The sequence below is a fragment of the Pimephales promelas genome, chromosome 17 (genome assembly GCF_988280905.1).
Source record: "Pimephales promelas chromosome 17, fPimPro1.hap1.1, whole genome shotgun sequence".
NCBI classification, from domain to species: Eukaryota; Metazoa; Chordata; class Actinopteri; order Cypriniformes; family Leuciscidae; genus Pimephales; species Pimephales promelas.
This window is the reverse complement of record NC_142785.1, coordinates 29,701,292-29,713,536: the sequence shown is the minus strand read 5'-3', so window position 1 is coordinate 29,713,536 and position 12,245 is coordinate 29,701,292. Positions and strand designations below refer to the sequence as shown.

At 34.4% G+C, this 12,245-nt stretch overlaps 1 protein-coding gene across 3 annotated transcripts in view; it reads right to left on the bottom strand.

Moving 5' to 3' along the window:
• Positions 1-12,245, bottom strand: part of LOC120474747 (cadherin-18) — a 218,080-nt gene that overhangs the window by 165,680 nt on the left and 40,155 nt on the right. For all 3 annotated transcript variants that reach the window (XM_039665305.2, XM_089122348.1, XM_039665304.2), the window contains one exon: positions 328-419. The gene's annotated coding sequence lies outside the window, so the exon portion shown is untranslated. The remainder of the gene's footprint in view (positions 1-327; positions 420-12,245) is intronic.

The window sequence follows — 12,245 nt, the reverse complement described above, 5'->3', positions numbered from 1 at the left end:
CTATACTATCGAAAAACAGACTGACACAGCAAGATTTGCTTTCAGAGCCTAGCGAGTCAGGGGTCTGTTGTGATGAAAATAGCTATCAAACAAAGTGCGAGAACAATGGAAAAAAAAACAACAAAAGCAGGAGGAGAATCCCAATCCGTCAGTTGTCTAGTGGATGCACGAGTGGCTCGGCCGTAACCTAGATTTAAAGAACCTGCAACTGTCTAAGGTAGAAACAAATGGGGAAAGATCACAGCCTAAATAAATGAAGTGGCATCCTCTGAAGACCTAGAACGACAGCCCACTCAATCCTAACACAGGTAGAATAGAGCTACTCACCTCTAGATTCAGTCTCCTTGACCTGTTCACAAATCTCAAGCTTAGCTGTAAGAGTTTCTCCCCCCGCTGATCAATGGGTTTCCCTCTCCGGCCTGCAAAACACAAAGAGCGAGTGCCATTGAGCATTGATTAGTTTCGAAATATTGAAACGGCCATTTGAATGCATGTCACGTCTTAAAAACATTCAGTAATGCGTTGAAAAGGCACGTGTCACCTGTTTTTCAATAATTCCTTTTAAAATTATAACCTGATACACTTGATTATTTGTGACAAGCTCAATTTGCATCTCATTACAGTCATGGCACAGACATCTGGCAGGATTTCTCATTAGGAATCCAGCGAATCCTCAAGCCTATTATTATTAGTATTGTTGTTGTTGCTCACTTTTAATACTTTTTGGGAGGTATTCCAGAAAGCGAGGTTATCTTACCGTACATTCAATATACCCTGAACTCTTGGTTGATTAACCAAAACCTTTATACAATGCTATAGTAAGGGATAATCAGGTATAAAATACACTTTTTTTTTTTTCAATTTTGTATTACATTATAAATAGGGCTGTCAAACGATTAATCACATCCAAAATAAAAGTTTGTGTTTACATAATATGTAGGTGCACTGTGTATAATTATATATATATATATATATATATATATATATATAGTATATACACACACAAATATTTTCATGTATATACTGCATATAGATTTATATATATATATATATATATATATATATATATATATAGATTTATATATATATATATATATATATATATATATATATAAAATATTTTTTTCTTAAATATACATGCATGTGTGTATGAAGAGTTCAGATGCAAAAGCCTCTAAATGCCATTTGAAATTTTCTTCTAAAATGACCATTTTTATCAAGCTTGTATATTTAAGTTCAGTAATTTAAATTAAATGACAATTAATAGGTAATCTTCATTGTCATTTAAGTGAAATTACTGAACTTAAATATACAAGCTTGATAAAAATGGTCATTTTAGAAGAAAATTTCAAATGGCACTTAGAGGCTTTTGCATCTGAACTCTTCGTATATATATATATATATATATATATATATATATATACAAAATAATTATACACAGTACACATATATTATGTAAACACAAACTTTTATTTTGAATACTATTAATCGTGATTAATCGTTTGATTAACACATGCAATATTTCAATTGTTACTTGCATTTGATTCAGCCAAGAAAGTAAATCAATTTAAAATGCACGTATCTTTGCATTTTTTATACATTGTATGAGCCAAACTGATAAACAAGCCAACAATCCTTGACACACACATTCATACCGACTTAAGTTTCAAAGTGGTCTGTGATCACTCCTCCCAGAGACTCACCGAAACTGATTTCCTTGAAAAGGCCAAATATAGTGAGTACGGTTAGAAACCGAGACCTATCCAATGACCCATTTCAGTGGGGAAAAAATAGCAATGTTCATTGATTTGACTCTTACGCATGATGCAAACTTGTGTTACTGGAATATGTTTTGGAGCCCATCACCCACGTGTCTGCTCTTGGATATTAACATTCAAAACCAACTGTATAAGGAGGAATTCACAGCACTTGTGTCTAAAGTGAGTGTAAGATGAGTTAAAGTGTCAGACTTTATCTGGGTCTTGAAAATATCTTCTTTAAAGATAATGTGGGGATGACAAAGAGGTGCAGCCTGTGGTTGAAAAGTTGTCAGTGTAAAATAGTTTTGTGGAAAGGTTTTATCATCACACCTTCAAATGACTGACATACATATATGCACACCAGACAATCTCCAAAAAAGTCGCTATTGGTTAAAAACAAACTAACAAAAAAAATACTGATTGTATCACATTGTATTCATTAAATACTGAGTAACTTCATAGGCCTAAATAAATTGAATTGTAATTTAGGGCCCTACATACAATCAGTTTTTCTTTTGACCAAATACTTTTTTTTAAGTAGTTCTTGTTGTTTCCATTTTAATTGTTAAATCATTTGAATTTTTATAAAAAACAAAAAAAAATTGGCGCCCCTTTTTATTTATTTAAAATATTTCTCTCACAATTTCTTCAAGTTAAACTAAACTTTTATTTCGACATGTTGCAGTGAAGAAATTGTAGTTTCTGTGTGTATATGATATGATGAATTCATTGTGTCCTTGCAATTCGGTTATTTGCTTGAAAAAGTACCTTGTATATTAGAGTGCAAATTTAGAAAAAAAAAAAAAAAAACGTTAAAAAAAATGAACAAACAAGTAAATAAAACTAAATTATGACTAAATATGCTGATATTGTTCGTGTTAAGACACTCCCCTTAAAATTATATTGCAAAAAGATGAGAAGTTTTTGTAATGATAAGAATGTAATTTAGTGATTGGGTGACCTGTCCCTTTAAATTTCCATTACTTTGTTAATTGTCCAATAGATGCCTACTAACACCTGGTCTCTTTACCTCTGTACCGGAGTAGCAGTCAGGTAAAGGATCCGGTCGGAAAGCTGGCAGTGGACATTAGTCAGCTCTGACAGATGGGAAACGCGTGATTTATGTTAGCGACTGAGAGAAGGCAGGAAAGCGGCTACGATGTGACTGAGATTTCAAAGAGCTGGCATTAATCTGCTTCCCGCTGCTGTGTGGGCCATGGAACAAGTTCAAGGTGGAAGGGGAAAAAAAAAAAAACGAAGGTAGCAGGAAGTTGCAGAATGACAGGCAAGATGAGGAGGAAAGAAGGATGGATTGAGACACTCCGAGGCGGGACCCAACGAACCTCATGTTTCACAATTATGAACTTTTGAAGTCTTTAAACGAGTAGTTCACCCAAAGTGTAGAAAAAAAAAATTACGTCATGATGCTTAAGAATAACTAAAAAGAAAAACAATAATTTAAAAGGAATTTAATTATGAGGTAAAACTAAGAAAACGTGGCACCCTATAGCGTCAATATGAGACGCAGATATATATGGGCCAGAAGACGCCTCCTAGTGGTCTAACCCTAAACCTACCCCAGACCTAAACCTACCCATAAACGAAGCGTGTTATATTGATGCTAAAGGGTGCCATGTGCGTCGGATTTAGACGCAATGTCAAAAGCGTCACTATATGACGGCCTAGAATGAGAATGCGTTGTGTGTGTTCCAGCCCGTTCTCATCCCAAGGCGTCATATACTGACGCTTTTGACAATACGTATACATCTAACGCACATGGCACCCTTTAGCGTCAATATGAGACGCAGATATATATGGACTAGAAGGCGCCTCCTAGTGGTCTATCCCATAACCATAGCATATTATATTGACGCTAAAGGGTGCTATGTGTGTTGGATTTAGACGCAATGTCAAAAGCTTCAGTATTTGACGCACTAGGATGAGACTGCATTGTGTGTGTCGCTTTCTTTAACGGTCCGCCTGAAAACAAACACGCCATGAAGCCAAACCCCCTCATGGAAGAAGAAAGCTGCCATGTTTACAACAGTGACAATGAACGCTTATCACGCTGGATGTGATATGCAGTTCACACCACAGACGTCCAATAGTTTTACACGCAGCTCTGTTATTGTAGGGACATCGACTTTACATTTTCACCCCCTGAACATGATTCTGAACAAAACGAAATGTGATTGGTTGCTTTACGTGTCCTAGCCCAATGAAAGCTGCTTTGGAAACCAGACCTCTGTCTACTTGAGACTAGTCCCCTATTTTACTTCAATCTCTTTTTGATTATTTTATATGCAGAATCTATGCTGCATATAAAATAATCAAAAAGAGATTGAGGATGACACATAATGGGTTTGTTTTGTTTTTCCAACAGAAAGTTGTCAGCTTTGGACTCATTAAAATGATAATCAATAATTTATATTACAATTGACATTTACATTTACAGATTTGCCAAATGTTTTTTATGCAAAGTACACATTTTATAATTGTATCCAGGAATCTACCTGTGACCTTGGCGTTCATCGCACTAAGCTTCGGTTTATTTATTCATAGAATTCTATTTATCATTTTTTTTTGTGTAAATAAGGAAAGGAGAAGATCATAAGACTTCAGAGGGAACTCTCTTAACGAGCAGTAATTTCCTTTAATTGACTGCTTTGCTTAATCGCGCAACTTCCCTCATGATGAAAGCCAGGTGAGGCCTTTGATGTGTTTTTCCCTCCACTTTCATCACCTGACGAGCTCATTAGATCCACAGATGTCACTCTGAGATGTGCTAAGAAGTCACAGGAACCTTTACCACCACCTTCTTTTCTATCTTCTCATGTCCCATTATTCACCCTTCCCGCCTGTCTTGAAGACATTTTTATTAATAAGCCATTATTCTCATCAGAACGGCCTCAGACAAGTTATAAGCTTACAACGTTAATTGGATCGTTGTATGGTTGTGGTTTGCTATTGGTGGGTGGTGCATCAGTAAACATGTCACCAAAAAAAAAGAGATGCCACTGCAAGAGCGAAGGGATGCTATTTTGATTAAATATTATGGGGGCACATGAATAAAAAACAATACAATAAATAATGATGTGCATAGATAAAATCAATTATATAAAAATACTGCAATACTCCATAAAAAAACTAAATTATCAAATTTAAAAGCAAACTGTACATTTCAAAAGTAGTATTTTGAATTACTTTACTGTAGAACTAAGAAAATGGCAACACAAAGGTCATGTGTTCGATATATCTAGAAAATCCACATTATGAAAATTAATACATAAATACACCTCAAGTCATACTGGATAAAGCATATGAAAAAAAAAAAAACTTTAGATATAGATCTTAACACTTGTATTATTTATTTATTGTCTGCTTGTGCTTTGATTTACAACCTTTGAAGACATTTTAAATCATGCGTAACCGAGGAAAGCAAAGTTGTGAATGTCGTTCTGGCCAGGAGTCAAAAACAAAGAAACTCAGCTCGGCATCAAAAGGACAAGGGGAAAATTAACCTTTACACATCTGCTGTTGTCTGAACAAATCAAGACATTATTGCTCTGACCAATACTGACAAGAAATGAACAGCAAAAACACACATTTATAAAAAACGAATAAGCCAAGAGAAGACGTGCTATTATCAAATGTTGAGCAAATGAACCCTTAACTTTGGAAAAATTACTGTAACTTTTGTGCTTTTATAAATCGTTAAATTTCTTGGTAACACTTTATAATAACTACACACTAATAATCATTAGTTATGCATGAGTAAACCACTTCATCATTCATAAAGCATTAATAGACATTAATAAGCAGTTCATAAATACAGCTATAAATGCATTCTTCTTGATTTAAAAGCATATCTATAATTTGTTTAATAATTGTATTTTCATCCTTTATTAATGATCAATTTATCATTTCTAAATGAAGAATTGCATTTTTTATAAACCAGTTATTTAAGAGTTGTCCGTGGTTCATACGATTACTTAGAGCGAGTAAGTAAATGATTAATAAACTATTTAAATGTACATTCATACATCTTATTATTCAGACATATAGTGATGGTTACTTAATGTGTTAATAAATGCTTTATTAACATGTATTAATGCTGTAATTAAGGATTAATTTGGGTAGTTATAAAGCATTTAGTAGTGGTCAGTTAACTATTTTTGTGACCTAATCTAAAGTGAGGACTAGTCATGCCTTGTAAAGCATTTTTAAAGGCTGTTAAATATTTCTATGTTCTGTATCACTGCGTTGTGTTTGTTAAATTTTACTGTTTAGAAGATTGACGAGTCTTTAAATCGCCTTTATAAATGCTTTACAAAGCATGAATACACTGTAAAAAAAATATTGTTGGTTTAACTTAAAAAAATAAGTAACCTGGTTGCCTTAAAATTTTAAGTTTGAAATGGTAAAATTGAGTTAATACAATGAAGGTGATTGATTTAATCACCAGAAACTCAAAATATTATGTTATCTGAACTACATAAATTATCTAAGTTGATTTGACAAAAGAAAAAATGTTGTGATTACAAATCATGAAAATATTTTTTTTTTACAGTGTAGTCCTCACTTTAGATTAGCTCACAAAAATAGTTAACTGACCACTACTAAATGCTTTATAACTACCCGTATTTACTACATTTACTTACACTTTCTAAGTGATCTTATGAATGAATGACAACTCTTAAACAACTGGTTTGCAAATAATATTGTACTTCATTTAGAAATTATTAATTTATCATTAACAAAGTATGAAAATACAATCATTAAACGCATTATAGATATGCGTATAAATCAAGAGAAAAGCATGTATAGCTATATTTATAAACTGCATATTAATGTCTATTGATGTTTTATAAATGATGTATTAACTGTTTACTCATGCTTAACTAATGATTAATAGCGTGCAGTTATTATAAAGTGTTACCAATTTCTTTATCACAATTAACAATTCTTTCACCAAGTCATTTAGTTCATTAGCTTACGACCTGCAGCTCTGCCTCCAACAATTTGATGCATCAGAATATAGATCGTTTTCAAGCACAACATCATGACATCAGAAATTATTAGATTAATATAATGTACAGACATGCACCTTGAAGTGCACAATCTCCACTAAAACTGAACCACACAGTCCTGATCTTTAGTAGTGTGCCAAGAAGGTTTCAGAGGGAGTGTTACCTTGTCACTTGCCTTTATGTCACTTCAACTCTCTCTCCCAAAATGTCTGGAAACACCTAAGTGAGACGTTAAAGTTTGCGGTTTGTTATGCAGGCGAACCTTGAGGCAGTATTGACATGTCATTGGTTGACATTGATGGATGTAGGTGTCGCCGGGACTGACAAGCAGGTCTAAATTACATTACATTAGCTTGTTCCCCTCCAGCCTCTCAAGGCTAACGCTGCCCATCATGGCAATGCGGTGGGCAAACTGTGTGAGAGAGCAACAATGACTGTTTCAAACCAATTTCAGCACAATGGCAGAGCAGGACAGTAATAATGGACATACAAAAATGCTGGCATTTGTGTTTGTGAAGTGTGATGACCAAGAGGAACCACAGGCTGTGCTTTGGAATAGCATGACAATGCATGCACCTCCTGCCAAGCTCAAGTGCCAATCAAGACCACTATAGCATAAATCACATTTGTATGTATATAAAAAAAAAGTGAATTAGGCTCTAGTAAAACAAATACTATAAATATAAGTTGAAATGTTCAACTTTTTTTTTTACTAGAATATAAAAAAAACCTTTAGCATCGCAGACCCCAGACCTAAACCTAACCATAACAGTGCATGTTATACTGACGCTAAAGGGTGCCATGTGCGTAGTATTTCGACAAAATGTCATACTGTATGGTGTCACCTATATGATGTCAAAGGATGAGAATGTGTTGAACATATTACAAATATCACAATCCATCCAGTCAGTCCACAACCCATATTGTAAACAATTAGCTTGCACAATATGGCACCTATCACAAATCATAATTAAGAGCGTGTTGAAGACTTTAAATGGAAAATGTTTCAAGATGGTTATACAACCCCAAGTCTCACAAACTCACAGTCTGATATTAATGACATTTTGCATACACAGACAACATTTGGAGTGCTTGGGAATTTCATGATTCCATTTTAAACATGAACTGAAATCCAAGGTTGTCTAATGATACCATAAGAAAAGTAACTAACCTGTCATACTTGGGATGATTGAAGAAATAATTGTCTTTTTATGGTCAATCTAAGGAGGAAGGCCTGTTTGAGGTGTTTGGTTGGTTAGCATGATTAGCTTTGGCTGGTTTGCCCCTAGTGGTAGATGCCATAAGTGCATTCTGAATATGTAACTTATTTATAAAAGTATGCATGTATTTCCCATTTTATTAATTGTGCATTATAGAGAAATAACAGGAAATGTAGATGGGAAATTAAACATGCTGTTCATTCTTTATGTTTATTCAAACCACCAATTTTCACAATACATATAGTTTCAAAGCAACTTTACAGAAAATGCATGTTTCTACATTACAATGAAGAGTGATTTGTTATCAGAGGTAACTGTGTCCAAGTCATGCCCATATTTCAGAAACTAGCAGATCGGCGATAATACAAATCACACAGTTAGCTAACATGGATTCAATTTAGGCAGAATCTATGAGCTCATTAAAAGTAATTATTACAATTTGTAAACATAATGATTACAATATATGGAAAATTTGACAGTGGGGCATGTTTATTCAGAGTTGGCATCATCTGAAGCCATCTCTTCAGAGGTGTTGGATCATCAGTAGTTTTTGTAAGAGGATCCAAAACTGGAACTGACATCCCGAGATAAAACGGAAAAGCAAATGGAAAATCTGCTAATCATAACATTTCAAGAATAGATAATGCGCATTTGATCTGATGTAACTGTACAGGTTTATGACATGTATTAAGTGAACGCTTGGCTAAAGAGATGTGTCTTTAATATACATTTAAAGTGGGATAGTCTCTCTGAGCTCACCATCAGGAATGCTATTCCAGAGTTGAGGAGCCACATGTGAAAACAAAACGTTTTGTGACCTTAAAGAGCTTGAGGAATAGTAGGGTGAAATAAAATTGGTTAAATACAAGACTTATAGGTCAGTATCAATACGGAACTTGTGTTATATGATCATATTTGCTTGACCTGGTGCATTTTGGACTAGTTATAGCCTTGTTTATTGAGGATGCAGGATAACCACCATGTAGTGCATTATAGTAATTCAGTCTAGAGGTCATGAATGCATGACGTAACATTTCTGCATCCAACCATGGGTTGAAACATGTTTGCTATGGCCACAATTCCATCACTGCTGAGCACCTTTAAATCTTACTGTATAAGCATTTTTAGACTAGAAGACTGAAAACGAATTTGACCTTCACTACCAGGAAATATCTTTGGGTATCAGAAGGTATGCAGTTAAACAGCCTGATTAAATTTGATCTGTGATTGTTCATGCTTATATGTGTGTAAGATGGGAAAACTCCTCCATTCTCGCTCTAATACCCATTTTTTTCTTTTCGCGTCCCACTTCACCTTCTCCTTGTGTTCATTTAAATAGTGACGTTACCATCAGGAATCATTTGAGGCGATTAATAACTCGCTTGCTCAAATTCAGCATCCATGAAATGACACGGTGACCTTGCCTTCACCCGCACACTCGAGAATGACTGCAAAGTGTCTGCTAATTGAATGTTGGAGGTGAGAGAAAGAAAGGCTCAAAGATAGAAAGAGAGACAGGCACAAGTTGTAAACCTCTTGGTGAATGAAACAATCATCTTGCCAGCACTGACAACCCTGGAAGAGCGATGTGTCCCATGTCGGTGGAGGGGGAACATAGCAAACCAAACCAGAGAGGGAGGGAATGTACACACACTGTATAAACTGAGAAGACACTTGGTTAATTATGGGCCACGGCGCCAATAATTTGCCATACAAAGGATTCACAGTCGACCCACAAATTGCTGCGGGTGCAGACAGACAGACTGTTACATTCCACTGATGGCGGGAGAGAAAAACACAGTAGGTTCATTGATTTTTATGCAGCTCTATTATATACGGCTCTTGACATGCCTGTACTGTCTTTCACAGACATAAAGTGTTACTGGTGAATCAGAATGTTCCAGAGTAAGAAGCTGCCCACTGATTGGTCAGATCTGTATCAAATGACTCCCTGAAACCCTTCATATTAATGTAATAGTAGAAGTACAAAAAATATGCTTTGTATCTCAAGTTGAATATTTATACACACACACAAACTATACACTCTCAAAAGGTACAGTTTTTTTTACCCAAAGGCTGCATATTGGTACCTTAGTGGGACATATTAGCACCTAAAATGGACATATTACCACCTAAAATGTACATATTATTACCTAAAATGTACATATTACCACCTAAAAAGGACATATTAGCTCATGAAATTGACATATTAGCTCCTAAAATGTACATATTAACACTTAAAATTTACATTTTAGTACATAAAATGTACATATTACCACCTAAAATGGACATATTAGCTCATGAAATTGACATATTAGCTCCTGAAATGGACATATTAGCACCTAAAATGTACATATTAACACTTAAAATGTACTTATTAGCTCATGAAATGGACAAAAGTTTACTTTTGAAAAGGTACAGCCCCAGTGACAACTTTTGTACCTTTTTTTTCTGAGAGTGTAATGGCTAATATCGATTGATAACTTCAGAAAACTTACAGTAAATACAATACGAATACAAAAAAAAAAATGAAAATAAATAAATAATACATAAAAAGACAAAAACATTTACATAATGAGGTTACACACTCCTGTTCAAACATTTGGAGTTGGTAAGATATTTTTGAATTAAGTAACTTATGCTTATCTTTACTACATTTATTTAATGGGGGAAAAAAAAAGTTAAATATTATTCCAGTTTAAAATAACTGTTTTCTATTTAGGTAAGGCAAGGCAAGTTTATTATAGCCCATTTCATACACAATGGTAAGTCAAAGTGCTTTACATACAAGGAATTAAAATACTCTAAATAATATTTTGATAATATGTATTTAAATCAATTTGAAAATTTAATTTATGCATGTGATGGATTACTCCAGTACTCTACTTTCTTCAGAAATCATTCTAATAAGCTGATTTGCTGCCCAAAAAACATTTCTAATTATTATCCATGTTGGAAAGTATGATCCTTACTGACCCCAAACCTTTGTCTCAGACATATTATCATCTTACTATTTTCCTTTTTAAACAGCACACAGCTCTCTCTCTATCTCTATCTCAAATGTTTGACCTTCACCAGTGCTTCATCACTGCTGTCTGTATAGTGAAAAGCAATTCGGGGAATTTTCACTTGCCCCAATGATCCTGACAAAGCTAGGGTAAGCGGTAGACTAAGAATCATTGCCATATTTCTCTCTCTTTCTCCTCTCCTTGTCACTCTCTTGTTACTTGCAGGAGAGTAATTGTTGCCATGTTAATATTTTAGTCTGACATTGACACGACAGGGCATAGCTGGGAGCAGGACGGTGAATATCAAAAGATTTCAGTACACAAAGGTATCCGTCATCCTGTGCAATACATCACTCGCTTCAGAACGGAGAATGTTTCTATTCACGCATACAGATCCTCTGTGCAGTTTATCTGCTCACAGCCTGTCAGTAACTCAATATCCTTCTGGCTCGGACAGAAATTACAGTGCGGTCAAAAATATATGTACACTGTCATTCAAAGTTTGAGATCTGAATCTTTTTAAACGTTTTTGGACGTTTCATTTTCACCAAGTCTGTATTTATCGGTTTAAAAACAGTAAAAAAACCACCAATATTGGGAAATAACATTTTTTTTATTGTAATATATTTCAAAATGTAATTTATTCCTGTGATGGTAAAGCTGAATTTTCAGCATCATTACTCCAGTCTTCAGTGTCACGGGATCCTTCAGAAATCATTCTAATGCTGCTATACCTCTCAAGAAAAAGCATTTCTTGAAAATTGCTTCATGTTTTTTGTGGAAACCATGATGATTTTTTTTTTCCAGGATTTTTTGATAAATAGAAAGTTCAAAGGAACCGCATTTATTTGAAATGGAAATATTTTGGGACATTATAGACGTCTACTGTAACTTTTGATCACTTTAATGCATTCTTGCTGAATAAAAGTATTTATTTATTTTAAAAAAAAAATCTTGCTAACCCCAAACTTTGAATGGTATAGTGTAAAGGTGAAGCATGAAATTACCACTCATACACTGACTATTGATCAGATGTTTGATTGATTCTGTGCATGTCTTGAAACAATATTTACATTCAAGACAATGCTATGCTTCAAAAAGTTTTAGCCATAGGCTCCATCTGCTTTTTCTCTGCTATACAAAGGAAACCCCCATAGGCTTATTTAAATCACATGTTTTGCAGTAAGATAGAGCTACAGATGTAATTTGGGATTCCTGTCATGCCTT